Raw genomic sequence first — 24349 nt, forward strand, 5'->3', positions numbered from 1 at the left:
GAATATCAGCATTTGTGGGTTCGATTACAGGCTCAAAATGGCCAGAAACAAATAACTTTTTTCTGAAACGCGTCAGTCTATTCTGGTTCTGAGAAATGAAGGCTATTCCATGCAAAAAATTGCCAACAAACTGAAGACGTCGTACAACGCTGTGTACTACTCCCTTCACAGAACACGGCAAACTGGCACTGGGAGGCCCCGGTGCACAATTGAGCAAGAGGACAAGTACATTAGAGTGTCTAGTTGGAGAAACAGACACCTCACAACTGGCAGCTTCATTAAATAGTACCCGCAAAACACCAGTCTCAACGTCAACAGTGAAGAGGCGACTCGAGATGCTGGCCTTCTAGGCAGAGTTCCTCTGTCCAGTGTGTGTTCTTTTGTCCATCTTAATCTTTTATTTTTATTGGCCAGTCTGAGATATGGATTTTTCTTTGCAACTCTGCCTAGAAGGCCAGGATCCCGGAGTCGCCCCTTCACTGTTGACGTTGAGACTGGTGTTTTGTGGGTAGTATTTAATGAAGCTGCCAGTTGAGGTATACCGTGCAACACCACACTCAGTGTGTATTTGTTTTTGTAAGTAAAAAAATTAAATAAAATTACTGGCCGAGGTTGGTAACTTAGTCCCGATCTTTACCATTTATATATATCTCAAAAACACACTCTCTCACACGCTTTGTGGGACACACACACACGCCACAAAGTATTTTCACAACTCTGCAGCACAACACCTTTACAGTAGCCAGTGCAACAAGATCCTACCAGAGTTCCTTGTTGGAGCACCGGGGGACAGGAGCCACAAAAGAGGAGAGGATCATCATCACCACACGCAGCACTTCTTTTATCTAACTCCTGCGTCCCAGGAGTGGGCTTTTGGGATCTTTGATTACAGCCCTCATCTACAGTTACTGTAGGCACTATCGACTGTGGAGGCATGCCCTTGAAACTGGGGGAGAGAGATGCCTTCCTTGTCCCCCGGGTAACACTGCCCATCATAGGTTTCCACTAGCGCACTGCGGCTCTACTGCACACAAAATGGCTGCCATCCACTCCCCTACATTAGTTACTGTATCTTCTTGACAAAAAGTTCTGAAATGTAGGGGAAGCAGAGGATGTAGTGATGGATGATTTCAGTACATGTACAGTACCAGTCAAGTTTAGCCACACCTACTCAGTCAAGGGTTTTTCTTTATTTTGAATATTTTCTACATTGTACAATAATAGTGAACACATCAATATGAAATAACACATATGGAATCATGATGTAACCAAAAAAGTGTTAAACAAATCAAAATATTTTATATTTGAGATTCTTCAAAGTAGCCACCCTTTGCTTTGATGACAGCTTTTCACAGTCTTGACATTCTCTCAACCAGCTTCACCTGGAATGTTTTTACAACATTCTTGAAGGAGTTCCCACATTTGCAGAGAACTTGTTGGCTACTTTTCTTTCACTCTGCGGTCCAACTCATTCCAAACCACATAATTGGGTTGAAGTCGGGTGATTGTTGAGGCCAGGTCATCTGATGCAGCACTCCATCACTCTCCTTCTTGGTCAAATAGCCCTTACACAACCTGTAGGTGTGTTGGGTTATTGTCCTGCTGGAAAACAAATGATAGTCCCATTAAGCGCAAACCAGATGGGATGGCATATCGTTGCAGAATGCTGTGGTAGCCAAGCTGGGTAAGTGTGCCTTGATTTTCTAAATAAATCACAGACCGTGTCACCAGCAAAGCACCCCCAAACCATCACACCACCTCCATGCTTCACGGCGGGGACCACACGCGGAGATCATCCATTCACCACTCTCAGTCTCAAAGACAAGGCAGTTGGAACCAAAGATTTCAAATTTGGACACATCAGACCAAAGGACAGATTTCCACCAGTCTAATGTCCATTGCTTGTGTTTCTTGTCACAAGCGAGTCTCCTCTTCTTATTGTTGTCCTTCAGTAGTGAATACGACCATGAAGGCCTGATTCACACAGTCTCCTCTGAACAGTTGATGTTGAGATGTGTCTGTTACTTGAACTCTGAAGCATTTATTTGCACTGCAATTTCTGAGGCTGGTAACTAATGAAGTTTGAGCTTTTCTTGCCATAATATAATATGGTATTGTTTTTTTTTTATTTTACCAAATAGGGCTACCTTAATGTAAAACAAACCTACCTTGTCACAACAACTGATTGGCTCAAATGCATTAAGGGAAGAAATTCCACAAATTAACTTTTAACAAGGCACATCTGTTAATTGAAATGCATTTCAGGGGATTACCTCATGAAGCTGGTTGAGAGAATGCCAAGAATACACAAAGCTGTCATCAAGGCAAATGGTGTCTACTTTGAATAATCTCACATTTTTGGTTACTACATGATTCCATGTGTGTTATTTCATAGTTTTGATGTCTTCACTGTTATTCTACAATGTAGAAAACAGTAAAACAATTAAGAAACACCTTGAATGAGTAGGTGTCCTCAAACTTTTGACTGGTACTGTATATCCTACTGCGTGACTGTGCCTAACTCAATGAACAGCACTACAAAGTATGTCAATGTCATTTTTCGTTTGTTGTCTATGTGGTAAACTGTGGATTTGCGCCTTTACGGATAACAAACATAATTTCTAGGTTAGTACACGTACAAAGACGAAGGCGGTCGAAATTTAAACATCACTAAGCTTGATTAAAAATAATTTTTGGAAGGAGGGAAACATTACCAAGCGTACATTGCCTTTCTTGTCAATGCGTTCTGTTCTACGTTTGAGCGGTGTGCAATTACAGATTATCTGCTTTCAAACATACAGTAACAAGTGGAGTGTGCAGTGGTTTTCTAAAGGACACACCATCTCTCCTGTGTTCTATGCTGGCTACCTGATCAGAATTGGCCTCACCAGCGATTATGGCCGGTTTGTCACACACACACACACACACACACACGAAGCCGATGCTTATGAGGCAGAGGGAAAAGCTTCCCATTGATCCACCAATCACCCTCTGACATTTGCAGATTAAATAGCTAGAGTTTGTGCTGCTCTCTTGAATTCAGTATACAACAGTGACTTACACACTAGGCTTCCAGACTGTCATACTGGGATATTCAGTAATACCAGCACTGAACACAAGGGACGCTATTTTCAAACCCCACTGATCTTCTAATTTGAAGGTTAGCAATGCTAACAAGTACATGTCAAATCCCATAGAGAATGCTAACTAAATGCTAACGACTGCATTGCATACATTTCATCCAGTCGCTGACCTAAAGTATTTGCAGGACAGACATCCCAGCTTATAAAGTTATACAAGTAACTAAAAAATGCTACCCACAGTTTGCTGCATGCACAAAACAAGTATTAGACAGCAAGCCTCTTGACCCAGGAAGGGATTATCTGCTGTTACCAAGCAAAACCTGATTTTGGAAGATGCAAACCAAATGTACAACTGCAGAGCACTCAGAACATTTTAGACAGTTATGTTAATAGTTCTAAGATATCTAGCTAGCAGACATTTAGTTATGAATTCCATTCTGTAACTAGATCACCTGGCTGCACAACAGTGAGTGACTCACAAGGCTCCGGTCACTCGTTGTTGTGTGCTTGTAAACAAACACCACATGACTGGGGACTACCGGTAAGCTTCATAATGTAAAATTGTGACAGGTGAAATGAAGAACTCGATCTTCTTTATCTCCTCAAATATTGCATATATAAGTTGATTGCAGGTAAATATTCAAATGTATAAATAAAAACTTCAAAATAAAACATATTGTGGCCATTTGCAAATACACCGGTATATCGTCCAAGCCTATTACACACTACAAAAAAAGCATGACTGGTAGGCCTAATTTCACTTAATAGAAATCTAGGATGTATAAGCCTTATGGTTTACTTGAATGCTGAAAGAAAATCAATGAACTCATTTAAGACAATTTTCTCACTAATTTGAACAATTTGGGACAATTTGTACTGATGTTATGTGTAAAACCTCTAGCCTCTGAATCCTAGTGAAAATAAATAGTGAAACATAAGGTGATTCCGGTTGGATTTTGAGCCGAAAATGTCAACTTTTTAAATTATGCTAGGAAGTCAGAGCAGGGTTACACTATACATTTTCTGGTCATAAACATACACTATGTATACATTATGATCGTTCCAATGCATATGAAAGAATGATGACAATTTCTTCCTCTTCGTCCAAGTCAATGGCAGTTTCAGTGAGACTGTGGGGTCAACATGAGGTCACGTCCTCGGGTCTGTCCCCCCCCCCCCCCCGGGAGCGCCCACTCTATCCCCGACCTTCAGTTGGAGTTATGACGCCCCCAAAAAAGTGGTGGCCCTGTTCAGTGAGTGTGTTAGGGATTCAGCCGTCATTGTGACTTGGTTTTCTAATGGCGATTTCTAATGATAATTTATTTTGTCTGAGAAAGGCAGAAGGAGATTGAGAAAGCAATAGAGAGGGCTTGTCCTGATTTGTTATGGCGGTGCCCACATCACAGCAGCCTCCTGTGTAATTCAATACCTGGGTCGTCCTGTGCTGCCTGGTTCCTAATGTTTGGTATTATTGCATCACGGCTTATAAACTGAATCAAGGCTTTTCTCTGGAAAGCCTCGAGCTACAAGACCTGGGCTGCGTCCTTAATGGCAACCCATTCCATCTATAGTGTCCTATGGGCCCTGCTCCAAAGTAGTGCACTGTAAAGGGAATAGAGTGCTATTTGGGACGTAGATCTGGCTGGCGGTGGTTCCGTGTCCAGACTACACATATATGGAGGGAAGCTCTCCCCTGAAACGAAAAGCCTGTCAGTGCAATGGGGTTTGGCAAAATGGAGCGAGTTTTTTTTGTGTGTTTTTGCATGTAAAACTGTCCCCCGTTGAAGCAACTTTTAACGAGATGTGCAGTACGCCACATTAATCTGTTAAATTCCCCCGCAACGTCACTCACAGCGCCGCAGTGATAAAGCAGATTGTATTAATGACCCAATCCACAGCCCCATGGAAAAAAAGGGCGATCACCTTTCAGTTAGTGGCCACGTTTCATGTTTTTTCCTCCCGAACGATTTGGCATCACAACCCAAGAAAAATGTACATGAAAAGTTAGGGATGCTAAGCTAAACAAGCTAGCTGGTCTGAGTGACGTCTAATTGGGCGATGTGAGCCTCAACAGGCAGCCTCAACAGGCCACACACACACACACAAAAACTGTGGCCCAATTAGCTTTGCCTGATCAAACGGCGGGAACTAATGAGATACTATTATGCATAATTAGAATAAAGTCACCTTATCCGATTAGCTCTTGCCCGGTCTGATCACACCCAGATAATGATGAGGTATACTGCGCATTCGGGAAGTATTCAGACTCCTTGACTTTTTCCACATTTTGTTACGTTACAGCCTTATTCTAAAATAGATGACATTTTTTTAAATACTCAATCTACACACAGTAACCCAAAGCGAACAAATAGGACAAAGCGAAAACAGTTTAGACATTTTTGCAAATGTATTAAAAATAAAAAACAGAAATACCTTATTTACATAAGTATTCAGACCCTTTACTCAGTACTTTGTTGAAGAACCTTCGGCAGCAATTACAGCCTTTAACTTGTGGATTTAACAGGTGACAGCATTAAGGGTTCATAGCTTTCACGTGTTTCTAATGTTTTGTACACTTTGTGTATGTGGAGAACCGAGTGGTTTCTGCCTCATACCTCAATGAGAACACACGCTCTAATTGGGGATGTTGAAGAGATGACGACAACCCAGTAGTGCCGTGTGTGGAGTTCCCCCGGGAACCACTGTTCACAGACTAGCTCTGATCTTTCACTTCTGTCCACCACACAGCATAGCATAGCAAAAAGTGCTGGGTAAAATTAGCTAGCCCAGCTACGCTCCCATTTTTCTCCCACTGTCTTTCTTAGTCTCTTGCCTTATGTTTGTCTTAACACAACTTCTGTGGGAGTTTTGCTGCAGTGAGAGGTCTGGACTCTCAGCTGGGATTGAATTCCAGGGGACCAAGCACTTAAAGGGATGGCGCTCCAAGTAAGTGGCCGTAATCAATAAGTACTTAGGGGCCACTGGCAGACAAGGCCTATACAGCAAGGCCAGGCTAGACGTAGGCAACTAGTTCTCTCCAGAGACAAATGGCCATCTGATCTCACATCAGCTCTTGAGAAGAGAGCAAGATAAGTGGGAGAGAGGAGGAGGGAGGTGGAACAAGGAAGAGAGAGCGAGCGAAAACGAGAGAGCGAGAGCGAGAGAAAGTGAGGTGAGGAATTGTCTATAAGCGCAGCCAATGTCTCCTTATAGCACGAGCTATATGGAAAGGAAACATGAAGGAAAATATATTGCCATCTGTAGCCAGGTGAAATCAGCAAAAACAAGCTCAATAACTCTCCTATTGAACATGCATTTAGCTATATTCATCTTGATTTACCCAGTTTATCAATAGGGATTTGCCATTCTAATCCATTTTTACTATTACGTTATGTAGTTAGACTGGTAAAAACAAAATGTATGATTCTACAATTGATTCATTAATGCATACATAAAATGTAAAATGTAATGATAAAGATGCCCAATGATAGAACAGAACAGTAACTGAGTTTGTCTGGCTCAAATACCATTCTGTGAATTAAGGATATGCCTTTTTTCTTACCGTGGTATCATTCTGGTATCGAGTATAGTGGCCGTATCGAGTATAGTTATACTAAACCTGGTATCAAAGTAAAAATTCTGGTATCACAAAACTACAAAAGACAAAATAACTTCTCAAAATTTCTCATGGAAGAATGGTGTTGCATCCCTCCAATAGTGTTCCAGACATTTGTAGAATCTATGGGCGGCAGGTAGCCTAGCGGTTAAGAGCATTGGGCCAGTAACAGAAATGTCGCTGGTTAGGCCTCCCGGGTGGCCTAACCAGTGCCACCAGAGAGTCTGGGGTTTGCGCCCAGGCTCTGTCGCAACCGGGAGGTCAGTGGGGCGACGCACAATTGGCCTAGCGTCGTCCGGGTTAGGGAGGGCTTGGCCGGTAGGGATATCCTTGTCTCATCGCGCACCAGCGACTCCTGAGCCGGGCTGGGCGCAGTGCGCGCTAGTCAAGGTTGCCAGGTGCACGGCGTTTCCTCCGACACATTGGTGCGGCTGGCTTCCTGGTTGGATGCGCGCTGTGTTAAGAGGCAGTGCGGCTTGGTTGGGTTGTTTTAAATGTCAGGAATTGTGAAAAACAGCGTTTAAATGTATTTGGCTAAGGTGTATGTAAACGTCTGACTTCAGCTGTAGACACACACACACACATATAATATACATATAAACTCAGCAAATAGAAACACCATTTCCAGTACCCTGTCATTCAAAGAAAATGAGTAAAAATCAAAATAACTTCACAGATCTTCATTGTAGAGGGTTTAAACACTGTTTCCCATGCTTGTTCAAATGAACCATAAACAATTAATGAACATGCATCTGTGGAACTGTCATTAAGACACTAACAGCTTACAGACCATAGGCAATCAAGGTCACAGTTATGAAAACTTAGGACACTAAAGAGGCCTTTCTACGGACTCTGAAAAACACCCAAAGAAAGGGTCTCCTGCTCATCTGCGTGAATATGCCTTAGGCGTGCTGTAAGGAGGCATGAGGACTGCAGATGTGGCCAGGGAAATAAAGTGCAATGTCCATACTGTGAGACGCCTAAGACAGCGCTTCAGGGAGACAGGACAGACAGCTGATCATCCTCGCAGTGGCAGACCATGTGTAACAACATCTGCACAGGAGTGGTAAATCCGAACATCACACCTGCGGGACAGGTACAGAATGGCAACAACAACTGCCCCAGTTACTCACAATTACTCCATCAGTGCTCAGACTGCCCGTAATAGGCTGAGAGAGGCTGGACTGAGGGCTTGTATGCCTGTTGTAATACAGGTCCTCACCAGACATCACCGGCAACAACGTTGCCTATGGGCACAAACCCACCATCGCTGGACCAGACAGGACTGGCAAAAAGTGCTCTTCACTGATGAGTTGTGGTTTTGTCTCACAAGGGGTGATGGTCGGATTTGCATTTATCGTCGAAGGAATGAGCGTTACACCGAAGCCTGTACTCTGGAGCGGGATAGATTTGGAGGTGGAGGGTCCATTATGGTCTGGGGCGGTGTGTCACAGCATCATCGGACTGTCATTGCAGGCAATCTCTACGCTGTGCTGCAAACTCATTCTGACATGACCCTCCAGCAAGACAATGCCACCAGCCATACTGCTCGTTCTGTGCGTGATTTCCTGCAAGACAGGAATGTCAGTGTTCTGCCATGGCCAGCAAAGAGCCCGGATCTCAATCCCACTGAGCACATCTGGGACCTGTTGGATCAGAGTGTGAGGGCTAGGGCCATTGCCCCAGAAATGTCTGGGAACTTGCAGGTGCCTTGGTGGAAGAGTGGGGTAACATCTCACAGCAAGAACTGAGAGATCTGGTACAGTCCATGAGGAGGAGATGCATTGCAGTACTTAATGCTGCTGGTGGCCACACGAGATACTGACTGATACTTTTACTTTTGATTTTGATCCCCCCTTTGTTCAGGGACACATTATTCCATTTCTGTTAGTCACATGTCTGTGGAACTTGTTCAGTTTATGTCTCAGTTGTTGAATCTTGTTATGTTCAGACAAATATTTACACATTAAGTTAAGTTTGCTGAAAACAAATGCAGTTGACAGTGAGAGGAAGTACATTTTTTTTGCTGAGAGATATATTATATATATATATACACACACAGTGGGCAAAAAAGTATTTAGTCAGCCACCAATTGTGCAAGTTCTCCCACTTAAAAAGATGCGGCCTGTAATTTTCATCATAGGTGCACTTCAACTATAAACAGACAAAATTAGAAAAAAATCCAGAAAATCACATTGTAGGATTTTTTATGAATTTATTTGCAAAATATGGTGGAAAATAAGTATTTGGTCAATAACAAAAGTTTATATCACTACTTTGTTATATAACCTTTGTTGGCAATGACAGAGGTCAAACATTTTCTGTAAGTCTTCACAAGGTTTTCACACACTGTTGCTGGTATTTTGGCCCATTCCTCTATGCAGATCCCCTCTAGAGCAGTGATGTTTTGGGGCTGTTGCTGGGCAACACAGACTTTCAACTCCCTCCAAAGATTTTCTATGGGGTTGAGATCTGGAGACTGGCTAGGCCACTCCAGGACCTTGAAATGCTTCTTACGAAGCCACTCCTTCGTTGCCCGGGCGATGTGTTTGGGATCATTGTCATGCTGAAAGACCCAGCCACGTTTCATCTTCAATGCCCTTGCTGATGGAAGGAGGTTTTCACTCAAAATCTCACGATACATGGCCCCATTCATTCTTTCCTTTACACGGATCAGTCGTCCTGGGCCCTTTGCAGAAAAACAGCCCCAAAGCATGATGTTTCCACCCCCATGCTTCACAGTAGGTATGGTGTTCTTTGGATGCAACTCAGCATTCTTTGTCCTTCAAACACAACGAGTTGAGTTTTTACCAAAAAGTAATATTTTGGTTTCATATGACCATATGACATTCTCCCAATCGTCTTCTGGATCATCCAAATGCTCTCTAGCAAACTTCAGACGGGCCTGGACATGTACTGGCTTAAGCAGGGGGACACGTTTGGCACTGCAGGATTTGAGTCCCTGGCGGCGTAGTGTGTTACTGATGGTAGGCTTTGTTACTTTGGTCCCAGCTCTCTGCAGGTCATTCACTAGGTCCCCCAGTGTGATTCTGGGATTTTTGCTCACCGTTCTTGTGATCATTTTGACCCCACGGGGTGAGATCTTGCGTGGAGCCCCAGATCGAGGGAGATTATCAGTGGTCTTGTATGTCTTCCATTTCCTAATAATTGCTCCCACAGTTGATTTCTTCAAACCAAGCTGCTTACCTATTGCAGATTCAGTCCTCCCAGCCTGGTGCAGGTCTACAATTTTGTTTCTGGTGTCCTTTGACAGGTCTTGGCCATAGTGGAGTTTGGAGTGTGACTGTTTGAGGTTGTGGACAGGTGTCTTTTATACTGGTAACAAGTTCAAACAGGTGCCATTAATACAAGTAACGAGTGGAGGACAGAGGAGCCTCTTAAAGAAGAAGTTACAGGTCTGTGAGAGACAGAAATCTTGCTTGTTTGTAGGTGACCAAATACTTTCCACCATAATTTGCAAATAAATTCATAAAAAATCCTACAATGTGATTTTCTGGATTTCTTTTCTCATTTTATCTGTCATAGTTGAAGTGTACCTATGATGAAAATTACAGGCCTCTCTCATCTTTTTAAGTGGGAGAACTTGCACAATTGGTGGCTGACTAAATACTTTTTTGCCCCACTGTATATGGCGATTAAATCGGTATCGCCTTTTTTTGGTCCTCCAATAATCGGTATCCATGTTGAAAAATCATGATCGGTTGACCTCTACCAGAAATATAAATTAGCAATATGCTAGAGACTATAGTTGAGTTACAGTAATGCATGAATGAAGAAATGTCTGAGAATGGAATTGTAAATACAAGTGTATTTAATAAAACATTTTATGGATTCACATACAAGGCATAAAGCTTAAGTTCAAGGCATTAACAAGCATTATTCTGAACACACAGACAGCGAGACAGAGAGGGCATATACCATCTTCTCTCAATAGAAGACAGGATATGTGCACACTGTCCTCAAAATGAGGTGTTAACTGAGCTGCACTTCCTAACCTCCTGCCAAATGTATGACCATAGAGACACATATATCCCTCAGATTACACAGACCCACAAAGAATTTGAAAAAAAAAATCGAATTTTGATAACTCCCATATCTATTGGATGAAATACCATAGTGTGCTATCACAGCAACAAGATTTGTGACCTGTTGCCACAAGAAAAGGGCAACCAGTGAAGAAAAAACACCATTGTAGTTTATTTTTCCCTTTTGTACTTTAACTATTTGCACATCATTACAACACTGTATATAGACATAATGACATGTGAAATGTATTTATTATTTTGGAACTTTTATGAGTAATGTTTACTGTTAAGATTGTTTATTTCGCTTTTGTTTATTATCCATTTCACTTGCTTTGGCAATATAAACATGTTTCTCAGGCCAATAAAGCCCTTAAATTGAATTGAGATAAACCATTGCGTGAAAGGCCATGCCCCAAAAGTCCATGGGGTGGAGAGAGAAAATCACACCACAGCAGATCGGGAACAATTAAAGAGAAAGAACAATAAATCTAAGACCCCTTTATAAGCATCGAGTTGTTGGTATTCAAAATCAGTTGTTGACCAATAGTATTACTGTAAAGTTAACCTCCAATCAGATATCAAACCTATATGATGTAACAATGCGGGTTGGCAAGACCAACACAGAGAATGCTGAATTCCTAAGACAACACATGGCAAATCTCTGGTCATCGTGGTGATGGCACAGGTGTACTCATTTCTCCTAAGTGGAGATTCTCTTTTCTCACCTGTCTATCTCCTCATTTGAATTCCATGCTGTCACTGTTACTTGTCCACTCAAGCTCAACCTTGTCATATCACCCACCAGGTGCCCTTGGAGAGTTCCTCAATGAACTTGACAACTTGATGAGCTCATTTCCCGATGATGGTTCACCGCTCTTTGTACCTCCCGACTTCTGCCTTCGATACATTTTTCCCCAACTCTCTCTTTCCCCTCCTTGCCTCTTGGCATGGCATACAGTTGATAAGAAGATTCACTTTGGGGGGATGGCCCTAAACCTTATCAGCACAAATGCACATTTCACTTAATAAGAAGCATGATAATATTTGGGGTAACTCTAGCCTAGATCTAGGTTTAAAATATCGTTAAAATGTGTTACAATACTTGGTACAGAAGTTTGAGAAGTCGGTATGCAATGTGATATTAGAGTAGGCTGACATATCTGGGCATAAAATGTACGTATTATTAGAATAGATAGACGGAGCAGATAAAACAGATCGGCATATCGGAGTGTAGAACAGATAGACAGGTAGAGAGTAAATAAATGGTGACTCATGGATAAGGTGTTGCATTTGAAGATTCTAAGGTGTTGCAAGCTGCGAGGGAGGAAGAAATGCGTGACTCAGTTTCTCCTCTGGTGCCATGTCACGGCGGGGGTCCATATGCGACGTGCCGGCCCACGGCAACACACGCTGGCAGTGTTCAACCGGCCGCAGTAAAACAGAGCACTAGCCGTCCAATATGCTCAAGCCAAATTGTTATCCTTGGTCGACAACAAACACCCTGGGTTTCGTTACGAATCATAATTCTGCCACCCCGTGACCAAATGTACATTTTAGGCTTTTGAGAAGAACAAAAATATCTTCCCAAACTGCTCCGTGCTTCTCCACTTGCAATCTTGTATCAGTGTGGGGAACAACAGGCTCTGGGTCAATGGATGAGAAACATTAAAACTGTGTTTTATTGGAAAAGAGGAAAGGAGACCAAAAAATAAATATGGACAGGAGCCAGTCCAACGGGATTGAAACCATGACCAAGAAATGTATCGAGCCAACCAATTTAGCCACCCCTGTCTAGAGTGATGGATATACCGTGGTGCACTTCATGGAAGTCAATTCCATTGAAATTTCACTCCACTCAGTTGGGTCCATTTGTATTCATGTAGATGGAATTCCGAGACGCACAATCATTCACTTTCATGGCGTATTAGGCTGTATAATATACGGCATTAACTACTGTTTGGCCTAGCTCATTTACTGGCCTATTCCCAACTCACCATCTTACACACATACACACAAAACATGGGTAAATATGCATTGCACACAGCAAACAAGTCACACAAGCTCAGGAACAAACACACCCGGGTACACGGTACAGGCAGCCAGGCACACACTCGTTATCAACAGTAGCCCAGCCTAAATAGCTTTCCATAAGGGAACTAATAGCTGTCCAATCCACTAAATATTCTTGTAACACATTCTATTTGGGCCCAGATAAAGGAAGGTCTTGATAACGGTATAGGGTGATGAAGTGTGTATCGAGGTTAGACCATACATGTTGCTGTCGTTTTAAAAATGTTCAGCAGGGAATCACTATTGGTTTTCTTACCAAGACCCTCAGGTCCTAGACACACTGCTAATGCCGATATCACTCACTCCTAACACAGTCCAATCACACAGAGCTAAGGACGTTGTAAGGCCCATTGCAGAGTTATTACTGGGAAGCTACGCTAACACCGATAGCATAATTATTGTGATTCAAAACATGTCTAGTAGGCCCACAAAATGAACGCCATCTGAAACGCATCAGTGTTTCATTGTAATTATGAGCATTTAAGGCTTGCAAATGTATGAAGAAAAAAAACACCACGTCACAAGCAATCCCTCCCCTATTGCTGACTACAAATGATCTATAACTGGGATAATAATTCACTAACTAGCAAAATAAATGAACAAAATGTGCACACGTGGCTACATGGGGCTCTCGATTTGATCTCAAAACAAGTGCATCTACTCACGAACGCTCATGCTGGAAACAGACCGGTTCAAAGTAAATGGCACAGATCCATATAGGGCAATGGTCTATTTGCAAATACAGTAGAATTGCATATACTGTACTGCAGCTTTGATTGTTGCTGCCGCACCGGCCTGTTTAGAGTACGGGCTGAGTGTGTGTCAATGCAATAGAATCCTACTCCGATGCTTTCTGCCTACAACAAAAGCTCTTGCATAGTTAGTTTTGTTTCGGTATGTTGCATTGAAAGTGGCTAATATTGCGTTGATTCGATCACAATTGTCTCAGTAATGGGAAACATTGATTTAACATTGTTAACAGGAACATTTCTAGAACAGTGGTCACCAACCTTTTCTCTACCGCTCAGATTTTTTTTTTTTAAATGACGTAAGAAACGTAAGCCTATGCAACATTAATAAAACAGTACTGTAGCAATGAGGATTGTGCAATAAGCTCATACGCATTTTGGCTTTGCCTGAATTGCCTGCCAAAGCATTGTTGTTTGGATGGATGGATGGATGGATGGATGGATGGATGGATGGATGGATGGATGGATGGATAGATAGATATATATATATATAAAAAATAAAAAGGGTCTAGATCCGTTGTTTCATTACTTGTGAAGCACAGCTGAGTGAGCATTCATTTAAATAATTTGCTTTTTATTTTACTTGACTGATGGTGCATGCATCTGGTGGTCAGTCTCAGCAGAGGGAGAGCAGCAAATCCCTCCACTCTCCCTTTCCTCCACTGACAGTGACCGAAAAGCACAGTCTTCCAGCTGATGCGGAAACTCGAGTCGCAATGCATTATTTCTGCCTCATGCAAGAGCTCATCCAAGAGGTAGTATCTGGTCATCGTGGTGATGGCACAGGTGTACTCATTTCTCCTAAGTGGAGATTCTCTTTTCTCACCTGTCTATCTCCTCATTTGAATTCCATGCTGTCACTGTTACTTGTCCACTCAAGCTCAACCTTGTCATATCACCCACCAGGTGCCCTTGGAGAGTTCCTCAATGAACTTGACAACTTGATGAGCTCATTTCCCGATGATGGTTCACCGCTCTTTGTACCTCCCGACTTCTGCCTTCGAGACATTTTTCCCCAACTCTCTCTTTCCCCTCCTTGCCTCTTTTGACCTCTCCCTTTCCCAATCCCCTCCAACTCACAAGGCAGGCAATAAGCTTGACCTCATCTTTACTAGAGGCTGCTGACCTACTGACCTCACTGGATCCCCCCTCCAGGTCTCTGATCACAACTTTTTTCCCTTTTCTGTCTCCCTTTCCTCCAACCCTAACCACATGATCATGTGCCATTGCAATCTTCGCTCTCTCCCACCACGGTCTCCGCTTCTATCCCACAATCTCTCCCTTCTGCTAAATCCTTCTCCCTCCCGGATCCTCATGCTGCCTCTTCGACTCTACTCTCCTCCCGTTCCGCATCCTATGACTGGCACTGTCCCTTTTCCTCCCGAACGGCTTGGCCCTCCCCTCCTGCTCTGTGGCTGAGTGACTCATTGCGAGCTTACAGAACAGGGCCACAGGCAACTGAGTGAAAATGGAGGAAAACTAAACTTCCGGAGGACCTATCATCCTTTCACTATACGTTCTCTTCCTCTGTATCTGCTGCTAAATCCAATTTCTACCACTAAATTTCAATCTTCTGCCTCTAACCTTAGGAAACTCTTTTCCACCTTCTCCTCCACCGCCTCCCTCTCTGCGGATTACTTATCAACCACTTTGAAAAGAAAGTTGATGACATCCACTACTCATTCACTCAGCCTATCGAGTCTCACGCACACAGAACTACCCTACGCCTTGACCTCTATGTCCCCTTTCTCCAGATGACATCCTGCAACTAGTAAGGTTTGGTTGCCCAACAACCTGCCAGCTAGACCCCATCCCCTCCTCTTGGCCATCTCTGGAGACCTTCTCCCATTCCTCACTTACCTCATCCCTGACCACAGGCTGCGTCCCCTCTGACTTCAAAATGGCCCGAGTCACTCCCCTATTCAAGAAACCAACACTCAACTTATCTGACGTCATAAACTACAGACCTGTATCCTTCTTTCCAAAACACTTGAGCGTGCGGTCTCTGATCAACTTCCTCGTTATCCCTCTCAGAAATATCTTCTTAACCCTAACCAGTCAGGCTTCAAGATAGGCCATTAAACCTGCTCTTCTATGTCACGGAGGCTCTCCGCAGTCAAAGCTGACTCTCTCTCCTCTTTTCCCATCCTCCTAGATCAGTCAGCTCCTCCTCTCCACCCTCTCAGGGCTGGGCATCTCAGGCTCTGTACACTCTTGGATTGCATCCTACCCTTGTAGGCTGCTCCTACCAGGTGATGTGGCCAGGATCTGTGTCTACACCACACTCACTACTGGCATCCCCCAGGGCTCGGTTCTAGGGTCTCTCTTCTTCTCTCTATGCATAAAGTCACTCGGCTTCGTCATATCCTCACATGGTTTCTCCCATCATTGGTTTGTCGTTGACATTCCACTACTTTTCTCTTTCCCCTTCTGACACCCAGGTGGCGACATGCATCTCTGCATGCCTGGCAGATATCTCAACTTATGTCGTCCCACCACCTCAAGCTCAATGTCGACAAGACCAAGCTGCTCTTCCTCCACAGTGTCACCCTCCCAGGGTACAAATAACCTTGACGTGACCCTGGACAACACCCTGTCGTTCTTTGCAAACATCAAAGCAGTGACACACTCCTGCAGGTCCATGCTCGACAACATCCGTAGAGTATGACTCTACATCACACAGGAAGCGGTGCAAGTCCTAATCCAGACACTTGTCTCTCCTGTCTGGACTACTACAACACGCTGTTAGCTGGGCACCCTACGTGCGCAATCAAACCCCTGTAACTTATTCACAATGCTGCAGCCCGCCTGGTTTTCAACCTTCCCAAGTTCTCTCGTCACCCCGCTCCACCGCACACTGCACTGGCTTACAGTCGAAGCTCGCATCCACTACAATACCCTAGTGCTTACCTACGTAACAGCAAAAGGAACTGCCCCTCCCTATCTTTAGGCTATGCTCCAACCCTACACCCCAAGCCGACCACAAGTTCTATCACCTCAGGTCTCTTGGCCCTCCCACCTTTACAGAAGGGCAGCTCCTGCTCAACCCAGTCCAAGCTCTTCCCTTTCCAGGGCATCACAATGGTGGAACCAGCTTTCCCCTGAAGCTAGGACAGCAGAGTCCCTGCCCATCCTCTGAAAATATCTGAAAACCTACCTCTTCAAACAGTATCTTAAATAATCCTCCTCCTGTTTTCTGCTCATGCATGTTTCTTTTGATGCAAAACCCACCACTGCATGGCCAAAGAGCTCCATTTTCATTTCATCCAACAAATGTAAATGCCTGGAGTTTGCTAAATGGCATTGGCACTTGGCCATGCACACCAGTTATGGATTTTGCATCGGAATAAATGACAGGGGAATATTAATTTCAAATGATTTACCACCCGGGGTACCGCTACTGTGTAATAACAGGTCATCAGACTATCGCAGCTAACTCTGTACTGAGTTTTATGCTACAAAGCCTGATGTCACAGAGACGTGACGTCATAATAGGTGAAGTTGTAGAAGGTGATATTCTAATCTACAAGGTTGGGTTTAGCAGTAATATCTTATTGGTTGGGTTTTTATAGGCTACAACTAGAGCTTTTTGAATTGGTTGATTTTTCCTTTGTTTAATGTTAAGGCCTGTGCTGTCTCAAAGATAAAATAATTCGTACTCCTTTGGTAGCAACACAAACTTCCTCTCTCTCACACACACACAACCTTCCGAAGAGAACATTCATTAGAGAACAAAAAAAATACCTTCACTACTCCTCCTAACCAGTAGGAGTAGCCTCGGTCAGGAAGACCGGTATTTTAGTGAGAAGGTGGGCCTGCAAGAGCAACAGGAGAAACTTTTAGAAAATATATAAGTTTAATACGCAGATTCATGGTAAGAGACAACGTGCTCTTCAAAATCCAGCTCCGTAAAAAGCATGTGGCTGGATGAAGAGAAAGGGAGAGAGAAGCGTTATGAGGACAAAGAAGCCAGAGGAGGAATATAGGAGAGAAGATGGAGGTGAATAGAATGCAACGTTCAGTGATGGAAGCTCAGGAGGAATACATCTACCTCCCCCCAGCTTGCTCAGCAGTATATTTGGCACAGTGGTATTTGGCAGCCCCTGCCAGGCTCTCCGCAAACAATTCAACTTTTATTGAGCACTTTATAGCCTCACAGGTGCTCAGAGGCATTCTTGGCTAAGAGGATAGCAGTCCAGATCCAGCCGTTAAAACTCTACGTAAAAAAAACAAAAGAGAAACACGGGTGGATCAATGTGGTCAACTTTCACTGGGTTCCTCTAAGTACCTGGATGGAAAAGTGGTTGTGTGAGCCACATTTTTTTTACTTCACCGAACCTTTTATGCAATGTAGCCAAGTCCAGGACTCGGTAGTGGAGTTAGGGAAGAAACATAGCGACCAGTAGCATATCAGGTCAAGACAACCCCACATCTGACCATTCGTTTCGAGACACATTATATTGTGCATGTTTGAGATCAACTGCATTGCAATTAGTGTGCAGAATCACTGATCTACAAATCACACTGCAAATAACAGTGATCAAAATTTGAATTTGCACCTTGCTTGCTAAAACAACTGATCCCTTCAAACGTGTTCTCTGCCATTTGTCCAAGCACTTTTACATTCAGTTCCTTTTTCTCCCACTACAGCACCAGTCTCTCCTTCGCTTCAGCAATCACGCCCCCCACCATCTTTATCTAAGCACCACTAATGCACACTCTCTCTCGCTCCCCTCTTGTAACGTTATAGCATCTTCAATTGCAGTCACAGGACACAGTACTGTTGTGTGTGAACGTGACAATGTGGGTGGTTATCTGACCCGGGGCGGCGACCAGAGCAACGAGGCAGCAAGGGTAATGACTCAAAGCGGACATCCTGGTATCCTCTGAATACATGCCTGCCTCCCGAACCCCCACCTCCCCTGTTTCCCCACTCAGTGAGAGTGGAAGTACAGCCATTTAAAGCTCGTTTAGCCCTGAATAAGGAGTGATGGAGACTTATGGTTTCACCTCCTACGGATGTGTTAATGTGTTTACTGGGTTATGCCAGTCACTCTGTTCAAGACGCACGCACGCACGCACGCACGCAAAAACGTTGTGTGCTCATTATGAAGATAACGAGATGTAAGTTGTCTTCCAAAATACATCTCTTTCATCTAGAGCTTGGCAATCTATGAGAAGGTTGGATGAGGACACGTTATACTGTAATATATTCAAGGTCTCCAAAGATGGATGCTGTAATATTTCTCCACCAGTGACCCAAGAGAAACCTGATAAAGAAAAAAAACAGTTGGTTCTGTACATGGCAGACTTATGTATCCCTCAATCTCTGCTGCACTCTGCCTTCTGACTTCCACTGAGCCATGTTTGTAGTTCTGATGAAATATAAGTGCAGTGTGACGAGTTACTGTCGATCTAGTTTTAGATGTTCAAGAGAAAACTGAAGTATTTTTTTAACACATAACAAATCAAACCTCCTGCGGGCTAGTTGGGCCCTGCTACAAAGCCTTGTGTCGCTGCACAGTACATGTCAGATATAATTCACTAAACTGACCTTTCATCTTCATTGCCCCAGAATGGTTGAAATACTTTGACATCAAGTGCCATTAGTAGCAGCCATTTGTGCTGGATTGCCCTGCAGGGTATAATATTAGCGGGAACATTAGATAGGTAAATCACATCCATAGTTTATACCAAACAAGAATGCAATAGAAGTCATGATCATAGAATTGTCACTCGCTGGCAATAGAATTTCTCAAGGATCCGATACGGGCTGACAGACGATGTCTGGCAAGGACGCGGGCACATGGAGGCAAACACACACAGAGAGAGAAATAGAAAAGAGCCAACAAAAAGCACACACGCTCAAGCAGAACCAATGGCATTTGTACAAAGGGATCTTTTTCATTTGATCTCCCATTAACAGAAAGGCCACATTCGTTTTGGCAAGATCATCCTGCGGTTCCCTACATAAATACCATCCTGCAGGTGCAATCCATCATAGTTACAGACAAGCCGACTTATAAAAGACTGACATCTTACTGCAGCAAAGGACCAAGAAAGGGCAGAGATGAGAAATAATGGAAGAAAGGACATTTAGAACAGGGGTGTCTAGCAGAAAGACTAGTAACTGACATGACTCGCATGAGGGAAGGAACATTTCAAACCCCCATAGCCCAGCCCCATAGGAAAGATTAGCTCACCATGACTGGTAGCAGGGGCCAGGCGTATGTCTGTGAGGTAACAAACTACCACTACAGTTGCTCAAATGGCTAAATTGATGGGAAAATAGGGACACAGCATTTGAAAAGTGTAAATTGCTATGGAAAAGGACTACATTATAGCAATAATGGCAATATTAGAATATGTTAACATTAGATTGTCAACTCCTACACTCCTATCTGTGAGTAACACCATACAGGGTTCCAATGCTGTTTGAAGTCATTTCAAATACTTTGTCTGTGCTTGATTGAGCTTGCCAGGCTTAAATGGATCAACAGAATAGTCCCAAAACTGCAAACCCCACCCATCTAGCAATCCAGGAAGGCTAGAAAAAAATAAAACACTCAAAGTATTTTAAAGATATTAAATAGTTTTTGAACACAGGTCTGAGCTCCACTGAGAGGTGAAATGGGTCTTCCCGAGGGCATTGACCTGAAATGCCCGGCTGATATAGAGCCCGTCTTTCCCCTATACACTATGGCTCTATCTGGATTATCATGGGAAGTTATATCGCCCTCTCCTATTGAAGCTGGCCCCCTTCATGTAGTGCAGATTTACAGATGGGTGTAGCCCAGAGAGAAACTCATTCAGCTTTTGGAAATACAGCTGAGCAAATCTTTCCAGGGGGTTTGATAGAATGCACTCACCACAAATGGCCAACCTCAGCTCAGTATCTCAAAGTCATGCCAGAAACGTAGGTTATAAATTGGTGAAATTTCACTCAATAATGAGAGTTCAGCAATACATCAGATACCTAGAGAAAGCAGAGGCCCCCCTCTCTTAAACTAAGAACAGTATACTTGCTTCCAAAGCAGTATTTTTCCCCACAATTGCATTTTGAAATGTTGTACAATCAGAATGCATTTTCTCTCCCTATACTCAGAGCACACATTGGGAAGAGGGAGAGAAAAAGGCTCGCTCATCACAGCCACTAGCTAAAATAGGCACTGTCAGGGTCAGGGCAGATACTTTCATGGCAGGAATCAAATCAATGCATGTTTTGAATAATTTCATCCAGAAATGTTGAAAGTAGTGCTCACTAGCCAAAACGAGTCACTGAAAATTGGGCACGCTCATCCATTTCGTATAAATGTTCCGTGCTGCAAATACAAATTTAAAAAAACGTCTGACCAAATCATTGTTTTAGCCACACCCAAAAATATTTTTTGTTGAGTGAGATGACCAACTAAACGCAGAAAAAAAAGAAACGTCCCCTCACTGTCAACTGCGTTTATTTTCAGCAAACTTAACATGTGTAAATATTTGTATGAACATACGATTCAACAGACAAACTGAACAACTTCGACAGACATGTGACTAACATAAATGGAATGTGGCCCTGAACATAAAGGTAACAGCCAGTATCTGGTGTGACCACCAGCAGCATTAAGTACTGCAGTGCATCTCCTCCTTATGGACTGCACCAGATTTGCCAGTTCTTGCTGTGAGATGTTATCCTACTCTTTCACCAAGACACCTGCAAGTTCCCGGACATTTCTGGGGAGGGAATGGCCCTAGCCCTCACCACATGAGGGGGAAGGATGTCTTCCCTGTAACGCACAGTGTTGAGATTGCCTGCAATGACAAGCTCAGTCCGATGATGCTGTGACGCACCGCCCCAGATCATGACGGACCCTCCACCTACAAATCGATCCCGCTCAAGAGTACAGGCCTCGCTGTAACGCTCATTCCTTCGAAGATAAAAGCGAATACGACCATCAACCCTGGTGAGACAAAACCGCAATTCGTCAGTGAGAGCACTTTTTCCAGTCCTGTCTGGTCCAGCGATAGTGTGTTTTTGCCCATAGGCAACGTTGTTTCCGGTGATATCTGGTGAGAACCTGCCTTACAACAGGCCTACAAGCCCTCAGTCCAGCCTCTCTCAGCCTATTGCGGACAGTCTGAACACTGATGGAGGGATTGTGCGTTCCTGGTGTAACTAGGGCAGTTGTTGTTGCCATCCTATACCTGTCCCGCAGGTGTGATGTTCGGTTGTACCGACCTTGTGCAGGTGTTGTTACATGTGGTCTACCACTGCGAGGACGATCAGCTGTCCGTCCTGTAGTGCCGTCTTAGGCTTCTCACAGTACGGACATTGCAATTTATTGCCCTGACCACATCTGCAGTCCTCATGCCTCTTTGCAGCATGCCTAAGGCACGTTCACGCAGATGAACAGGGACCCTAAGACTCTTTCTTTTGGTGTTTTTCAGAGTCAGTAGAAAGGCCTCTTTAGTGTCCTAAGTTTTCATAACTGTGACCTTAATGGCCTACCATCTGTAAGCTGGTAGTGTCTTAACGACCGTTCCACAGGTGCATGTTCATTAATTGTTTATGGTTCATTGAACAAGCATGGGAAACCGTGTTTAAGGATATGTGACGATTTGGATTTTTACGAATCATCTTTGAAAGACAGGGTCCTGAAAAAAGCACGGTTCCTTTTTTTTTGCAGAGTTTAGAATTTGCAGCTCGCACTGATGCGGCCAATAATAATATATATATATATATATATATATTTTTTTTTTTTTAAATGTTCTCGCACAAATGGCAGCAAAATGCGACGAAATGGTTGCACTTGGAGCCCTGGCTATACAATAAACATGCATTTGTTGCTTGTGGCTGGGCATATACTGTTTTTAGGCGAGGTGCTCTTCAATGACATTGTTTCTAAAATGGGAGAAAGGGAGGAGTCGGCAAAAAAATGTTAGTGTGAGCCAAAATTATCTGACATTCATTAGCCTGCCTACCTCACATTCCACATTAAAATTAAAATCCGGGGTGGGGACACTGCCAAATACGCCGTTATAGGAATGGGATTCTAGTGCTGTGAGAGCTATTACTGAACCTGAAGCCAATGATTTGATGCTTCTTACAACGCCCTAACTAAAGTGTATTTTGAGAGAGGGGGCATGTTAATAATGTATATATCCTAGAGCTCTGCAACCCGACCTGAGCCCTGACATTATACATCGTTTAGAGCCGGGTAGTGCCTGGTTTTTATCAATAACTAGGGTACGGGCAGGGCATCACTAATTTGACAAACATTTTGAAGCTGACCCATTTGCTCCTGCTATGCTGCGCAGTACAGTCATATGACTAAGATCATAACATGGTGTCAGAAGTGCTTATATAAAACAGGAGAGATTTATATATAATTATGTTGCTTGAATTTTGTCGGAGTTTAGAGTTAAGTAGCTAACTGCTCTGTCATGTCTAGTCATTGAGCATAGCAACCCAAGTGGAGCCGTTGCTATGGATACTCAGACTCAGAGCTAGTGTTGTCACGATAACAGTAACGCGTTACTAGGAAGTAAGAAAGCAAAACATGAACTGGATACAATTTCTTGAGGAAAGCAGTTTTAATGTTGGGGGGAAAAAAATGCATTATGTTGTCAACCAGTCACATTTTTATATTTTTTCAAGATATAGCACACAATATTTTCCAAAAGTAGGTTTTTAAAAAGGACCATAGAGTTCCATCTGCTTCGTGTCCATTTTTGCCAAGGAAAATCTGGCATCAAATCCTGACAACACTATTCAGAGCCACCATTATCAAATCACATGCAGAGCGAGCAGCATTCAGGGTGGATTTATTAGCGGAGGAATATATTTCTGATTTCAGGTTGGGTCTTAAATTTGGCAGAAGCAATTGAGCCTGGATAGGGTAGGGCCTGAACTTCGTACGCAAGGGTAGGGCTCTGGATTAACATTCATGCCCCACCAGGCTTTTTTCGTAACCGTGTGAAGGAGTAGGGATCCTGGTGGAGCAGACAACAGAACGATAATAAATATATATATATTTTTTTAAAACACGCAACCCACAGCTGCTATTGAAAAAAAAAGCTAAAATGTCAAAGCAAGATAAACACGGTGGGTTGTGAGGCTAGCCTGGAGGTTAGAGAGCCGAGTGAGTAACCCAAGAGTTGCCGGCTCAAGTCCCAGGGTTGACGAGGAAATATGTGATTGCACCCTTCAGCAAGGTACTTAATGCTCCTATCTGTTCTGTGTGCGTGTGCCATGTTGGATACTGTCTGACAGCAAATAACACATTTTGGTGCAAATGGATGAATAAAGAGCTAACTTCTTTTGAAGCGGGAGAGGGCTGCGTATACAGGGACTAGAGAGTACGTGGTGAGCAAGTGAATGGTTTAGTCATCCTTGTACCATCAGCAACGCACCACGTATACATACTGCATGTGGTAAAGACACCCATCTGTCATTTTCAAACACACAACATAATCCACATGTTCTGTAAGGCGTCATGTGTATGCAGGAGGGCTTGCGTGTGTGTGTGTGTGTGTGTGTGGTTGGGGGGGTGGGTGGGCATAGTGTGACAGTGCAGTGCCACCCCCACACTACCCTCCTCCTTGTTCCACTCATGCCCGCCTGTGTTGGCACTCACATTGTGGTGTCCGCTGGAGAGAGAGGCAGAGAGCCAAGAATATTCTCTTTGCCAAAAGTGCTATACTTGCTTGGGCACACAAGGTTGAAGTTGTCAAGACACGCTTGGTGTGTCTATAATACGGGTGTATATTCCAAGCATCAATATGCATGTGGTGTGTGTG

The 24349-nt window shown here is 43.5% G+C and overlaps 1 protein-coding gene across 1 annotated transcript in view; it reads right to left on the bottom strand.

Annotated features, from left to right (window-relative positions):
- The window catches only part of lyrm4b (LYR motif containing 4), a 60394-nt gene that overhangs the window by 16338 nt on the left and 19707 nt on the right, over positions 1-24349 (bottom strand). The gene's annotated exons all lie outside the window — the stretch shown is intronic.

The sequence above is a fragment of the Oncorhynchus mykiss genome, chromosome 11 (assembly GCF_057628025.1).
Source record: "Oncorhynchus mykiss isolate SJ-2025 chromosome 11, ASM5762802v1, whole genome shotgun sequence".
Lineage (NCBI taxonomy): Eukaryota > Metazoa > Chordata > Actinopteri > Salmoniformes > Salmonidae > Oncorhynchus > Oncorhynchus mykiss.